This window comes from Macaca thibetana, chromosome 4 (assembly GCF_024542745.1).
Source record: "Macaca thibetana thibetana isolate TM-01 chromosome 4, ASM2454274v1, whole genome shotgun sequence".
NCBI classification, from domain to species: Eukaryota; Metazoa; Chordata; class Mammalia; order Primates; family Cercopithecidae; genus Macaca; species Macaca thibetana.
The window spans coordinates 115813016-115830139 of record NC_065581.1 but is presented as its reverse complement, the minus strand read 5'-3'; the positions used below and the strand labels follow the sequence as shown (position 1 = coordinate 115830139).

Here is a 17124-nt window from a genome sequence, read left to right as displayed (position 1 = left end):
ATTGATAGTTTTCCAGTGGTGTTCCAGGTTATGTTCCCACAGTGTATGATAATTCCAAGTGCTCTGCTTCCTCACCAACACTAGGTATGATTGGCCTTTTTAATTAGAACCATTTTTATGGGTGTGTAGTGACATCTCATTGTGGTTTTGATTTGCATTTCCTTTATAAACAGCAATGTTGAGCATCTATCTTATGTGCTTATTTTCCTTCTCTATGTCTTCTTTGATTAAGTTTCTGTTTAAATCTTTTTCCCATTTTTATTTGGGTTGTTTGTCTTATTATTGAGTTGTGTGGGTTATTTATATATTTCAGATACAAATTCTGTATCTGAAATATTTGAAAGTATTTTCTTAGTCTGTGGCTTTCCTTTTTATTTCCTTAAATTTCTTTTGAGGACCAAGAGTTTAATTTTGATGAAATCCAATTTTTTTATTTTATACTTTGTACTTTTGTGTCCTAATTATAAAAAACTCTTTTTTTAAAAGAACTGATGTTTATTTCAATTTTGGAAACAGCCTTATTTCCATTTTCTTAGGAGCCTGTGGAAAATGGCTTAAGACCACTCAGTGGTTTTTCCTACCCATTCAGTGGCCCAAGCAGTAGGAGCTGTAGACCAGTCTTCCATGGCAGGCTGAGTGCTTCAGTCTTCAGTAGGGACCTGCTGAACAGACACAGGGGGCACCTGTGACCTGCACACCTTCAGAGCAGGCTGCAACCTCAGGCTGAGTAGCAGTGCGCTCAGGAGCCAGGGCAGTCCCTTCACCCTGAAATTCCTCCTTAGCTTCAGCTTTTTTAGCAGCAGCATGCTCTTTCTTTTCAATCTCTTTGGGATCTCTGTAGATGTAGAGATCAGGCATGACCTCCTATGGGTGTTCACAGAAGATGGTGCCACACATGTGCAGAACTTCCCAGGCTGGCATCTACCACATCAGACCCACTGAATGAGTGCCTTTTTGTTGCAGGGCAACAACAAGGCAGACCCCAGAATTACAGCAATGTCTGCAGCACAGAGAAGAATCTGTGTGACCCAAAGCAATGGTGGGCAGGTTAGCATAAGCATCTTTGTGAGACCCTGGTGGTCAGCCCTGGGATCAGTAATTGCCAAAAGCCATGGCTCCCAGAAGGCTGCCTGGAGCTGGTTAGTGAAAGTTTCAAGAGTGGAACAGCCAGCAATAAGAGTGACTCCAGTGGCAGCAGCAAACTTCAGCACAGCCCACTAACCAGTATTCTGGAGGGCGTAACACTGACATCAGCAGGGTTTTCAAGGGCAACCATGGCGCGAGCTGCCAGAAGAAGCTTCTCTCAGGTCCTCTTCAGATTTAGGAAGCAGATGCTGTCACTTTTCCTTTTATAGGTGTACTGTTCCATTTGGAAGTCAAAGTTGATGCCACCTAATTGGGTCCATGCTGCAAGAAACTTGAGGATATCCTCCTCCTTCATTTGCAGGATATCAAGGGCTTCAGATATTGTGAAAGTTTCCCTTTAAGTTACAATGGAATCCAGAACAATGCCATATGGACCCTCCTCTGGGTAGTCCACAAAGTCTAATTATGAAAACTTTATCTAACTTGTGACTGCTTGAATTTTCCCTTATGTCTTCTAGAAGTTTTATGCTGTTGACTCTTACCTTAAGGTCTTTATCTATTTTGAATCAATTTTTCTTTATGGAGTGAGGTAAGAAGCAAGGGTAACTTTTTAGCATATAAATATCCAATTGTTCCAGCACTAATTGTTGAAACAATTATCCTTTCCCCCATTTAATTCCCTCGGTATCTTTGTCAAGAATCAATTGACAACGATTGCTAACAGATTTCCAGAAAGAAGTGAGAAGCACAGCAGCCTACTAAGCAAAACAATCGTTTTACTAAAAAAGAAGTTAAAGAAAATAGTTTTTTTAAGTTTCTGCACATTGTTCTGAGGTCATACAGCAAAACGAAGAAACATTTATTCCAGAAAATTTACTAAATCCTTGGTAACAGCATAGTCTGTGTTGATAAAAGAAAAGCTTTAGCCAAATTAAATTTAAAGGAGTTTAATTGAGCAATGAACGATTCTCAAATTGGGCAGCCCCCAGAATTACAGCAAATTCACAGAGACTCCAGCACAGTCATGTAGTGGAAGAAGATTTATAGATAAAAAGGGGGAAATAATCTACAGAAATTGGAAGCGAGGTACAGACTGGCTGGGTTGGTTCCAAGTTGGCATTTGCCTTATTTGAACACAGCTTGAACACTCAGCAGTGTATAAATGGTCGAAGTACAGCCACTGGGATTGGCCAAGACTCAGTTATTGTTCCAAGTGCATTCTTCTAAGTTAGGTTTTCTATCTTGTCTGCCTATTAAACTAGGTTGTAGTTTGTTCACAAGGACTCAAATACAGAAGTACAGAGTTCTTCTCAGGCCATATTTAATTCCCTTTAACAGTGTCCTCTGAACCTTGACTGCTTCCTCCCTCCCCACCTCCAAGCTCTGTCTTATAGAAACACTGCTCTGGGGGCTCAACTTCAGGCAGTGAAGCTCAAGAATATGATACAGGGATCCCTCTCCCTCCTGTGTCCCAGAATAGGGCTACAGCTTCACTCTGGGAATACAGGCTGCTGCTGTTTCTCACTTCCCCTATGATGAGAAGCTTTGTTCTTATTATACATGACCTCCTGCAGAAACCCTTCCATACAGAAGTTCCTATCATACATAGCCCAATGGGCTGAGGCTCCTATCCTAGACCCTACTCATAGGGTGGAAATTCAGCACCAGCAGTCTGAGAATACTGGGGCTCCAGGTCCCTCCCCTGTCATTCCTAGGGCAGACATTCCACAAGGAGAAGGCAAACTGAGAAGGCTGGAGGTTATCATTCTCCCTCCCTCCGGCATCCAACAGAGCAGGGATGTCACCAGGATAAGGAGGCTATTATCTGCACCCAAGCTCCCCTGCAGTCTGTAGAGTTCCTGCCCTAGGAGAGCAGTAGCCTTTATTAAGGACAAAGCTCTGTAGCCCTGCCCAAGGGAACTGACATTAGGAAAATGGGGTAGAGAATTTCATGCCTAAGGGTGTTGTAGAAACAATGGAGATCTTAAATCATGGTGGACAGCATGGTGGACAGCAATTGCTTAGATCCAGCAATCCCACTTCTAAGTATATAGCCAAAGGAATTGAAATCGGCATGTCAAAGAGACATTTGCACTCTCATGTGCATTGCAGCATTAGTCACAATAGCCAAAACACGGAATCAACCTAAGTGTCCATCAGTGGAGGAATGGAGAAAAACAAGGTACATGTACACAGTGAAATACTATTCAGCCTTCCAAAAGAAGGAAATTCTGTTATTTGTGACAACATGGATGAATCTAGAGGACATTACGCCAAGAGAAATAAACTATGCACAGAAAGACAAATATTGTATGATCTCACTTATATGTGAACCCTAAAAAAGTTTAACTCAAGAAGAAGAGAATAAAATGAGGTTCCGGAAGATGAGGTTGCGGGAGAGTTGAGGGGAAAAGGGAAAATGTCTGTTAAAAAGTGCAAAGTGTCAATTTGTTGACGAAGAGTCAAACTCTAAAACATTCGAAGAGGTTAATGCTGAGCCAAATATGAGTGACCATGGTCCATGACACATCCCTTAGGAGGTCCTGAGAACATGTGCCCAAGATAGTCGGGGTACAACTTGGTTTTATACATTTTAGGGAGGCATAAGACATCAAGCAAATACATTTAAGAAATACATTGATTTAGTCCAGAAAGGCAGGACAACTTGAAGCGTGGCTTCCAGACTATAGGTAAATTTAAAAATTTTCTGGTTGACAATTTGTTGAGTTTGTCTATGGACTGATTAAAGAAAAACTTCAGCTGAATTCAGTTTAAAGGAGTTTAATTGTGCAATAAACATATTAAACTCCTTTAAATTGAATTCGGCTGAAGTTTTACTTTTATCAGATGGTGTTAGAAGCAAGATCTGAAGTGGAGCTTCTAGAGACCCCCAGGAGTGCTGAGTGAACATGCAAGCTACCTGAAGGACCCACTTGTGTCCACTGATGTCTCGGAGCAGCTGGGGATCATGGGTAAGCTCCCTCTTGGATTTCAGAGCTCCAGGGATTTGTGTTTTCAGCTCTCTGAGTTTCTTTGAGCAAATTTCTCATCCAAACTGGGTTTGGAAGCCATGGCAGAAACTGGACTAGGTCCAGGATGGGATTTGATCTGGAAGTTAACTGGCTTGGATCCAGTTAGAGGCCTCTTACATCTGACTGGGTCAGAAAGGAACTGGTAGTAAGCAGTAATATTTCAGGGGTTATAAAATTTGGGTTTTAAAATTCATGGAGCTTTTTGTGTTCTACCTTTTGTTTCATTTTTCTTACACACCTAGATAGGACGAATCATTGTCTAAGTTAATCAAGAGAATCTAAGAGTAAAGTCAATATTTTAGGTTAAAATGGGATTCTTAATTTCTGGAAAACTGAGTTCCTTTTGGTTTATACATTAGGCCTGGGAGGCAGCAAAGTCTGGTAAAACTGTCAAAATCTTATTAAAGATAACTTACAATGGAATGTTCCAAGTGAACAACAATGCACTGAAGTGCATTAAAAGAAAAATAAAAAGATTTTCTTTTGTGTTGCAGCATGGGCCCCAGGGTTATGGTATAGTAAGCTGGGTCACCAGGGCCGCTCAGGGAAAGGAACCCAGAAGCCTGGCATGCTGGCAAAAGGGTAAGAATTTCTTACCAGTCAGATTTCTGGCTTCTCTCTATGTACAAAGTGGTTGAATGAATGGTAAAAATCACTGTTTATCTCCTTTGTAAAGTTTTGATTAATGCAAAAAAGAATTCTGAGGCTAGTCTTAAGCTGTAATGAATCTGGTGTATTTTGTGCTATGAATTTGTTTTTCTGTGTTGAGGGGTACCTTAGGATAAAACATGGGCATAGGACCCCATAAGCTTGCTGCTCAAGATGGCCCAGCAAGCTGGCCAGTAATGAACTATTCTGCAGGGGTCTCTGAAACAAACAAGAAACTGGATGAAGTCTCCATTTTGTTTTATGTCCTTGGGAGCCTGAGCTTGTAATCACATGGCAGTGCTTTCTCTTGGTCTCCACCCCCCAGGGAACAGGTATTTTGGGGTTCATGTCATAGCTCTAAAAATTATCTTGAGTAGTTAAAAGCCTTTGCAAGCTCAAAATTAACTACCCTAGACTCTTTCTGGCACAGGCAATTGGACTGCCCTGTGCTGTGGCTCGGTAGATAAGGTTTTGCCCTTCCAAGTGCTTTCTGGTTTGAAATCTATGTAAACTTGTGAATTCGCTTCTTCTCCATGGACTGTCTTAAATTTTCCTTTCTCTGAGCACCTGGGAGGTTACCTTTGGTAAAGTTCAAAAGCCAGAAATATAAGCTGTTTGGCCTGGCTAAAGTCAGGTAATATGAAATTTTAAAAGGACTTTATTAAAGAGTGCTGTGGTTAAAAGCCAACTTAATTAAAAGTGAATATTCAAGCTCTAACAGCCTGGACTCCTTGGGAAAAACAGGAGGCACCAGAGACCATTTCCTGGTCCTGTTCATCCAAGGACTCCACCCTAAAGCCAATAACCACTCAAGAAACTTAAAAACTGGCAAATGAAAAATCTTACAACTACAGTAGTAATATTCTGTCTGTCTGTGTAGTTATGTATGTATTGTGCATATAAATGTTTATATAAAAGAGCTCTAATTGCCTTAAACAAAAATAAATACTGAAATATTTTGAAAGAAAAATAAAAACTGTAATGCCTTTCAGTTCATGTAACTTTAGTAATTTTTGGCAAAGAAAAAGAGCTTCAAAGATTATTGGCAAAATAAAAACACTTGGTCTAAATTATGCAGGTCAGATACTAGGTTTGCTAAATGCTCTAAGGTCATAAACTGCTTTGACTTTGGAAAATTTTCAATTTACTTTGGAGATATTAAATTCTGAATAAGGCCTGGGAATATGCAGAATTAGCCATGCCCCTGAACTGTGCAAAGAAGATTATAAAGAAAGGAGATTTTATGTAAGAAAGGATCTTGTATGATAAGTTCTTGTCCTAAAGTAAAATGATTGGTTGTTTAAAAGAGGGGATATTTAGGACAAGTTAGAAAGTCCAAGCATGTCACGGATTGTCTGAGTAAGTCATAAAAGGATTCATAAAATAAAATTTGTGCACCAAAAGTGAAAGTTGAGACTACTGAAAAAATAGGTTTACATACAAGATTTGTAAGGAGAATGAAATGTGTTTTTGGTAAGAGATTATAAGAAGGTATGGAAATGTAAATTTTTGCCTAGCTTAGAGAGTTAAAGGATTGTTTTAAATTAAATAAAGCTAAAGGTTTAAATACATTGTGGAAGGTTTATAAAAATTAACTTCATAAAAAATTCTATGTGTGAAAATATTGACTAAATTTAAAAGGGTATTATTTGGTTTTTCCATAAATTGAACATTGAAATGAAAGCACAACAGGTTTTTCTTAGAGCACTAATCTGCTCTTTAAAAAAGTCATAAAAGGTTACAAAAGGTTTGTAATATTCTACCTTACGGTCAAACTGATTAAGATTGAATACATTTGTCCATAAGGTATTATTAAGAATTGGGTTTGACATCAACAATGCACTGATGCAACAGTGACATTTGGCTTATTTGGTATAAAAATCACAGGAAGCATTGTAAAATAAAAAATAATGTTTACTCTTCAAGTTATATTTTAGTGAATGAGATTCACATACGTTCCAAAATTGTATGGGAATTCTAATATTTCTGAGTATATACTATCAATCATAATTAAGGTTTTTATGTTGTTATTGCAGACCACAGAGATAACCAAATTTCTTTGTCAATTGGGTCTTTAACTACCACTATTTAAAGTCATTTCCACAGTTGATTACTTAATACTGATGCAGTTTCTGAAAACTTCACAAGCATCCAAAATCCTATAATATGGTGTCTTTTAAGAGGTTCATGAAAGAATGGAAAGGACCCTGAAAAGCACTCTTGAAAACAGGTTTCTAATAAATTTAAAATCATATCAAGGGTAAGAATTCCCCATAAATTCCTCAATTCCCCAAGAATTGGACTGCGTAAGAATTCCTGAAACTTTAATAAAAAGACTGGTTTATAAAACTACTAACCCAAGTAGAACAAATTAATTAAATACCAAGAAAACACTTTGCCAGATTAGCATGTCAAATCAGCCAATACTAAAATTGTTTTGATATATAATTTGAATGAACTCCATGGTGTAAGTCAGATTACCTATGATAACTCATTAGTTATCAGCGCTATGCACCTAAATTGGAGAAATAACTGGTATTCAAGAGGACATAAATCTAATGTTAAGCATAGACTCATGGAGAACCATGATGGCCAGCCACCTTGTTCTTCCCGAGTCCTTAAAGCTTTTGTTATTAAAGGTTCTGCAGGCTGGACATGGTGGCTCACACCTATAATCCCAGAACTTTGGGAGGCTGAGGTGGGCAGATCATGAGGTCAGGAGATTAAGACCATCCTGGCTAACACGGTGAAACCCCATCTCTACTAAAAATCAAAAAAAAAAAAAAAAAATAGCCAAGCATGTTGGCAGGTGACTGTAGTCCCAGCTACTCAGGAGGCTGAGGCAGGGGAATGGCATGAACCTGGGAGGCAGAGGTTGCAGTGAGCCAAGATCATGCCACTGCACTCCAACCTGGGTGACAGAGCGACACTCTGTCTCCAAAAAATGAAAGGTTCTACAATCCATGATGAGTCATTGAAAAGATAAAATGATCCAAATTAAATACATTGATGCGGGGACTCATAAATTGCAGAAATAGTTTTAAACCAATATTTGGTTCCATATTCCTGGAAGACAATCAAAGCTTCAGGTACATTTGACTACCTGATGAGCCATTTAAACATTTATAAAGGGATTTCATTCAATTGTCATTTTCTTTTTTTTTTTTTTTTTCTTTTCTTTACCTTTTTCTTTTTCTTTTTCTTTATTTTTTTTTTTTTTTTTTTTTTTTTTTTTTTGAGACGGAGTCTTGCTCTGTTGCCCAGGCTGGAGTGCAGTGGCGCAATCTCGGCTCTGCCAGCTCTGCCTCCTGGGTTCACACCATTCTCCTGCCTCAGCCTCCAGAGTAGCTAGGATTACAGGCGCCTACCACCATGCCTGGCTAATTTTTTGTATTTTTAGTAGAGATGGGGTTTCACTGTGTTAGCCAGGATGGTCTCAATCTCCTGACCTCGTGATCTGCCTGCCTCGGCCTCCCAAAGTGCCGGGATTACAGGCATGAGCCACTGCACCTGGCCTCAGTTGTCATTTTCAATGCATGTTTTCTGTTGTATAAAAGCTTTCCCATGTGAAAGGGCTGATGTTATAACAGTAGATTATTATGCTACAGTGTATTTTCACCCCGTAAAGAAAGTTTTTTATGGTTCACTGAGGACAACGCCTTCACAATCTAGAACTCAGAGATTGGGTCTTCTGAGAACATCAGGGAAAGACTGTCCTTGCTATCCACACTACAACAAAACTTGGGGACCTTGAACTTTGGGTTCATAATCTCAATACTGAGCAGTGTCCCTCTACACTCTTGGAACTGTACACCCATTGGAACCCTTAAGGTAAAGCTAACCAGGACAGTTCCTCCCCAGAAGATGGCATCCTTAATGTGAACAGCTTTTTCCAAAATCACAGGTCAAGACTTCTCTGCTATCATGAAACTCTTATCTTTGAATTTTTTTTCTTGCTTATGCCTCTATGAACAATAGAACTGAAAAGGGGCTCTATTATGTGCATTTACAGCATATACTTTTATTTGTGAAGGATTTTGCAGCCAGCCTGATACATGAATAACTTTATACTTTAATAGATAAAAGATGAAGGTACAGTGTAAGTGAGAAACTTTAATGGTACATATATTGTCTCATAATTAGCCAAAACTCCTCTTAACCTACATCATGTTTTAAAGAGAACATTGCCAGGCGGCCTTCACTCTTCTAGAAGGACATCATTTGTTTCTGTCATTTAGAATAAAAGAGGCAATAATTAGAAATGTATCCCTCATAATAGACTCCATAACAGATTATATGTAAAGGCAATTGTTACCCAACAGACTTTAAATTATCCTGTGAAAGTTATGCTGAACAATAGAATTAGCTAAACAGAAAACTATCTGTGCAGCTGCTGGCACTTGTGGCCTATAAAGAAATACGTCAGGCTCATGCCTTTAATCCCGTCAGTTTGGGAGGCCAAGGCGGCCAGATCACAAGATCAGGAGAGAGAGAGACCATCCTGGCCAACATGGTGAAACCCCATCTCTACTAAGAATACAAAAATTAGCTCAGCATGGTAGCACACGCCTGTAGTCCCAGCTACTTGGGAGGTTGAGGCAGGAGAATCACTTGAACCCGGAGGTTGCAGTGAGCCAAGATCACACCACTGCACTCTAGCCTGGGCAATAGAGAAAGATTTGAAAAAAGAAAGAAAGAAAGAAAAGCAAGAAAGCAAGAAGGAAAAGCAAGAAAGCAAGAAGGAAGGAAGGAAGGAAGGAAGGAAAGAAGGAAGGAAGGAAGGAAAGAACGAAAGAACGAAAGAACGAAAGAACGAACGAAAGAAAGAAAGAAAGAAAGAAAGAAAGAAAGAAAGAAAGAAAGAAAGAAAGAAAGAAAAGAAAGGGAAAGAAAGAAAGAGAGAAGAAAGAAAGACATAGAATGTAGATTATAAAAAAATCAGTTGTAGGGGATTAATGAAAAGACCATTTAGTCAAGTGAGCAGACTCTTCACGTAGTTCATTCTTTAATCTATTTAATTTTAAGTGGTTTGGTTTATGGGGACCCTATGTAAGGCACATACTCCAAACTCTTGGTATTATCCTCCCAATAGTCATAATAATAGTCTCCCTGCTGCACTGTGTTCTCTCAGAGTTTTTAAATGTTTGCATGCAGCCATCTCTAGAATGTCAAATGGTCTCTCTTCAACGGAATGACAAAAGCTGAAAGAAATGTGTGACCGTAAGGACACCACAACCTATAAATGACATGCTGAGACTGGAAACCCAAAATGATGGTAACTGAGAGTGGTGCTAAGGCCCTAAGTTTTAGTCATAATCTCACCTAAGTGAGAACCTTGCCAAAAAGGGGATTTTTTTTTTTTTTAAACAAAATTATGGGACTGAGCTCATGCACTAGGCCCAAACAGACCAATCCAAACTAATATGGAGTCACTTGTGCTAAATGTGACATAATTAAACTAAAACTTTAAGGAAACACAAAGATCCTGGAGCAGACCAGGTTTTGTTTTTCTCCTGTAAACAGAATGTTCCAGCATAAAGAGGTACCCCCTACTCAGTCGTTGTTCCCTTCTTGCAAAACCCACTGTTCTATTGTTTCCCAGTGGGTTTCAAGACCATATAAGTACATTTACAATGGTGATAGTGACATCAATGACTAAGGTTTTGGTCAATCTCTCAAATTTGAGAAAATGACCAAAAACGGGGAATTGTTAAAGCAAACTAAATGTGGCCTGAGAAGGACTCTCTACTTCTATATTTGAGTCCTTGTGGATGAACAGCAACCTGGTTTAATAGTCAGACAAGATTGAAAACCTAACTTAGGAGTATGTGCCTGTAACAATAACTGAGTCTTGGCCAATCCCAGTGGCCATACTTCAACCCCTCAGAGACTGCTGAGTGTTCAAACTGTGTTCAAATAAGGCAAACGCCAACCTGTAACCAGTTCAGCTATTTCTGCGCTTCACTTCTGATTTCTGTGCATCATTTCCCTTTTTCGTCTATAAATCTTCTTTTACCACGTGGCTGCACTGGAGTCTCTGAATCTGCTGTGATTCTAGGGTTGCCCAATTCATGAGTCATTCATTGCTCAATTTAGAAAGGAAATGTTTGGGTTAAGATAAAGGATTGTGGACACCCAAGTTCTTATTTACAGAGAAAGCCTTCAAGTACTAAGCTTTAGAGAGAATAGGTTGTTAAATGTTTCTATTCAGGCTTAAGGCCTGTGTCGATGTTAATGCTGGAGAGGTATAATGAGGCATGTTCAAGCCCCATTTTTCATTCATGGCCTGAAATAATCTCGCAGGTTAAATTTTAAAAGAGCCCTGGCTGAAGAGTATGTTCATTCAGGAGGTTGGTGGCCTTAGAATTTTATTTTTGGTTTACAAATTAGACAGAAGGAATAATTTCTGGTGATCTAGTGCACATCAAGGTGACTTCAGTTAACTATAATGTATTGTATGTATCAAAATTGTTAAAAGAAGGAATTTTAAATGTTCTCACCACAAATAAATGATAAATATATGAGGGGATGGATACATTAATTAGCCTGATCTGCTCATTTCCCAATGTATACATGTATCACAATGTCACATTTTACCCTATGATATAGACAATTATTATTTGTCAATTAAAAATTTTTCAAAGAGGGCAATGATAGCTTCCTGATATGAGTAGCAAAAAACAAAATGGCAACACAAGCCAAGTTTAACGGAAAGAATCAGGGAAAGAACATCTAAGAAGGGCCCTGATGGGATAATAGTCCACTCTAGGAGTTAGGAAGACTGTGCACATGTGCTGGGCTTCGCTCAGGAGCAATCAGAGAAAGGCATAGGGCATACATGAAAACATTTCCAAAGCCACATGCAGATACATCAAAAAGAGACTAAGCTTCATTGACACAAGAGGTTGAAGCACAATTCCTGACCAAACACTATAAATTACTGAACTCTAAATTACTCTGACCCAAGAACAACTCATAGGAAGTCAGGTTTCAAAATAAAATGAAGACTGGGCACAGTGGCTCATGCCTGTAATCCCAACACTTTAGGAGGCTGAGGGGGTGCGGATCACTTGAGGTCAGGAGTTCAAGAGCACCCTGGCCAACATGGTGAAACACCGTCTCTACTAAAAATACAAACATTAGTCAGGTGTAGTGGTGAAGGCCTGCAATCCCAGCTACTTGGGAGGCTGAGGCAGGAGAATCGCTTGAACTCAGGAGATGGAGGTTGCAGTGAGCTGAGATCATACCACTGTGCTCCAGCCTGGATGACAGGGTAAGACTCTGTCTCAAAAATAAAATAAATAAATAAATAAATTTAAAAAAAATAAAAATAATGCATCCCTGGCAATCTGAAAGACTGTTTGCATGACAAAGCTGCACACTCAGGAGACATCAGAGAAGGAAAATACAAGCTACCCATTCCTGGTTGGATGTAGGGGAAAAAGATAAATTCCTGGAACTGTGATAGCCTCCATACTACACATACATCCCATGGCAAATGTTAAAAGTCTAACTTACTAGAAGATCTTAAGCACAATCTTTGACAAATAAGCGGCTTATACTGACCCATAGGCAACTCCTAGGTAGTAAGAATAAAATATAAAACAAGAAAAGAAATCAGAGAAGAGACATCAAAGGCTGCACGCTTCAGAAGAAATAAACTTCACATAGTTAGGGCTGCCAAGTCACTGAACACATAAACAACCAAAACAACAACATCATTAACTTGGAGAGAGGTCGAAGATCACAACTGAGTGTAGTGGTGATCTAAAACCTAAAGAAAACTATATCTAAAAATTAAAGAAAGTTATGAAAGTGTCTCATCAAATAAAGAATTTCAATAAAGAGATAAATTATTTTTAAATAATCAAATGGAAATGCTGGAGGTGAAAAGTTCAATAACAAATAAAAACATCACTAGAAGGACTCAACAGCAAATTTGAATTAACAGGAGAATGTATCAGCAAACTTGAAGATAGATTTATAGAGATTATACTATCTGAAGAGTACAAAAAAAGAATAAAAATAATAAACAGTACTTCAGAGAAATATGGGAAATCATAAAATGCACCAACGTATGTGTAATGGGAATAGAGGAAGTGGAGGAGAAAAAGAAAAATACAGAAAAAATATCTAAAGAAATAAAGACTGATGAAACCAAAAGCACAAGCATAAAACAAAAATAGGCAAATGGAATTATATCAAACTAAAAATCGTCTGCACAGCAAAGGAAACAATCAACAGAGTGAAGAGACAACGTATGGAATGAGAGAAAATGTTTCCAAATCGTACATCTGATAAGAGGTTAACATCAAAATACATAAGGAACTCTAATAAATCAATAGTAAGAAAACAAATAACCTGGTTAAAAAATAGGCAAATAGGCCAGGCGCGGTGGCTCAAGCCTGTAATCCCAGCACTTTGGGAGGCCGAGATGGGCGGATCACGAGGTCAGGAGCTCGAGACCATCCTGGCTAATGCGGTGAAACTCCGTCTCTACTAAAAATACAAAAAATTAGCCAGGTGCGGTGGCAGGCTCCTGTAGTCCCAGCTACTTGGAAGGCTGAGGCAGGAGAATGGCATGGACCCAGGAGGCAGAGCTTGCAGAGAGCCAAGATTGCGCCACTGCGCTCCAGCCTGGAAGACAGAGCGAGACTCCGTCTCAAAAAAAAAAAAAAAGGTAAATAATCTGAATAGACATTTCTCAAAAGAAGACATGTAATTAGACAACAGGTATATGAAAAAATGCTCAAAATCACAAATCATCAGAGAAATGCAAATTAAAACCACAATGAGATACGGCTTCACACCTCTTAGAATGGCTGCTATCAAAAAGATGAAAGATAACAAGTATTGGAGAAGATGTGAAGAAAAAGGAACACCTGCATACTGCTGGTGGGAAAGCAAATTAGTACAGGCATTATTGAAAAAACAATGTGAAAGTTTCTAAAAAAATTGAAAATAGAACAACCATATGACCACCATTCCACTACTGAATATATATCCAAAGTATATGAAATCAGTATATCAAAGAACTATCTCCATTTCCATGTTCATCACAGCATTATTCACAATAGCCAAGATATGGAATCATCCTAACTGTTCATCAACAGATGAATGGATAAAGAAAATGTGGTATATGTACACAGCAAAGTACTATCCATCCATAAAAAAGAAAATCCTGTCATTTGCATCAATATGGGTAAACTGGGGGAACATTATGTTACATGAAATAAATCAGGCACAGAAAGATAAAAACCACATGATCTCATTATATGTAGAATGTATAACAATTAAACTCGTAGAAGCAGAGAGTAGAATAGTGGTTACCAAGGGTTGGGGATTGGGAATACTTGAGGAGATGTTGGTTAAAGGATATAAAATTTCATTTAGATAGGAGGAATAAGTTTAAGAGATCTATTGTACAGCGTGGTACATAGTTAATAACAACGTATTGTACCCTTGAAAATTCCTAAGAGAATAAATTTTAAGTGTTCTCACCACAAAAAAAAACCAAGTATGTGAAGTAATAGAGATATTAATTCACTTGGTTGAGCCATTCTACAATGTACACATATTTCAAAACATTTCATACATGATAAATATATACAACTTTTATATGTGAATTAAAAAATAAAGAAATAATGGCTGAAAATTTCTCAAATTTGACCAAAAAATCCCCAAAAATCTACACATTCAATAAGCTCAACAAGTTTCAGGTAAGAGAAATGCAAAGAGAGCCACACACAGACACATCATAGTTAAGACAAAGAGAAAAATCTCAAAAAAGAGTAAGAGAAAATGACTCATCATGTACTAGAGAGTCCTAATAAGATTAACAGCTTACCTCTTATCAGGGATAACAGAGGCCAGTAGACATTAGAATAACATATTCATACTGTTGAAAGTAAAAAAAAAAAAAAAAAAAAAAAAAAAAAAAAAGCCAAAAACAAAAAGCAAAACAAACAAACAAAAAACTGTCAACAAAGAATCTCAGATCCAGAAAAAATGATTTTTCAAAAATGAAGGTGAAATGGTGATAAAGAAGAGCTTGCAGATGTGCTTCTAAGAAATACCACAGATAGTTATTTGGGGTGAGAGCAAGTTACAGCAAACAGTATTTTAAATCCATATAAATAAACAAGGAGTACCAGTAAGATAATTAAGTAGGTAATTCTAAAAGGCAACACAATTCCGTATTGCTTCTTCTTTCTTCTCTTAATTGATTTAAGGACAATTACATGAAACAATATGTATTGTGTTGTATTATATTGTACTGTACTGTAGGTTATATAACATACAAAAATGTAATATATTTGACTATAACACAACAAAAAAGGCAGGTGGGAATGTAGCTTTATTGCACTAAGGAAATGATGCAAGATGTAACTTGAATCCAAAAGAGGAAAAGAAGAGAATCAGAAATAGTAAATTGGAAGTTTAATGAAGAAAACTCTGTAACTACATTCTTTCTGTCAGCTTCTTTAAAAGACATATGATTTATATAAACTAATAATTACAAAAGTGTACTATTGTGTTTGTAAGCAATATACCTGTAATAGGTACAATATTTGGATTTTTTAAAATGGGGGGTGGAGAGGGATTAGCATTATATAGAAGTTTCCACATGTCACTGGAACTAAGTTATGACAGATCTTATGCAGTTCTATTTTTTAAAAAAGGAAATTTTATCTTTCACAGTTCTGGAGGCTGGGAAGTACACATCAAAGTTCAAGTTTAGTTGCTTTCTTGTGAGGGCTCTCTTCCAATTTTGCACTTGATGTCATTATCTAGGGCCCCATCTTCATTACTATTGATACATCTAACCCTGATTATCTCCCAAACACCCCATCTTAAATACTATCATATTTACTGGGTGTTAGGAGTTCGTGTGTGTATTATACTGTCCTTATGTTGTCCATATATATTATATATAGTTCTCCATCTTTGCTTTTGGTGCCTGTGCTTTCAATGTCCTCTCAAGAAATTCTTGCCAAGTCCAATATTATGAAGCTTTTCTCCTAAGTTTTCTGCTAGTCATTGTAAAGTTTCCTCTCTTGCATTTTAATATTTAATTTATCTTAAGTTGATTTTTTAATGTATGATGTAAAATAAGGGTCTAATTTCATTGTTTTGCAGGTGGATATCCAGTTTTCCTAACACCATTTGTTGAAGAGACTATCTTTTCCCCATCATGTAGTCTTGGTACTCTTATCAAAGAACAATTGATTGTGTTTGTGTAGGATTATTTCATTGGCTTATGTGTCTCTTTTTATGCCAGTACCATACTATTTTGATTACTACAGGTTTTTCATGTTTTGAAATTAGGAAATGTGATGCCTCCAGCTTTATTCTTCTTTCTTAACATTATTTTGGCTGTTTGGGGTCCTATGTGGTTCTACACATGGGTTTTAGGATTTTTTTAAATTTTATTTTGTTAAAAAATTGCAGTTGGAATTTTGATACAGATTGCATTTAATCTCTAGATCACTTTGGGTACTATGGACATTTTAATATTAAGTCTTCCAATCCACGAACACAGGATGTCCTTCCATTTATTTATATTTTCTTTAATGTATTTCAGTATCAATTTATAGTTTTCACTGTATCAGTCTTTTGCCTTCTTGATTAAATTTATCTCTATGTATTTCCTTTTCAGTGCTATTTATAAATGGATTTTTTTCTCTTTTTAAAATTGATACATAATAGATGTACATAGCTTCACAGTACATGTGATAATTTAATACAGACACATAATTTGTAAAGATCAAATCAGTGAATTTGGGATAGCCACCTTAAATATTTGTCTTTTCCTTATGCTAGAACCATTCAAATTTTTCTCTTTCAGCTATTTTGAAATGCACACTAGATTATTGTAAACTATAGTCACCCCACTGATCTATCTAACACTGGGTCTTATTTCTTCTATGAAACCATCTATTTGTAACCGTTAATCAACTTCTCTTCAGTCTTTCCTTGCTCCTTCCCCTTCCCCATCTCAGCTTCTGGTAACCACCAATCTACTTTCTGTCTTCATGAGAGCCACTGTTTTTTTTTTTTTTTTTCTTTTTCTTTTTCTTTTCTTTTTTTTTTTTTTTTAGCTCCCATATGAATGAGAATATGTGATATTTGTCTTTCCATGCTTGGCTTATTTCACTTAACATAATGAACTCCAATTTCATTCATGCTGCTGCAAATGACAGGATTTCATTCTTTTCATGGCTGAATAATAGTTCATCATATATTTATACCACATTTTCTTTACCCATTCATCTATTGAGGGACACTTAGATTGATTCCATATTTTGACTATTGTGAATACTGCTGCAATAGACATAGAAATGCAGGTGTCTGTTGA

At 37.3% G+C, this 17124-nt stretch overlaps 1 pseudogene; it reads right to left on the bottom strand.

Annotated features, from left to right (window-relative positions):
• Window positions 1-554: 554 nt before the first annotated feature.
• Window positions 555-2693, bottom strand: LOC126953444 (40S ribosomal protein SA-like; annotated as a pseudogene).
• Between the last annotated feature and the right edge of the window lie 14431 nt (window positions 2694-17124).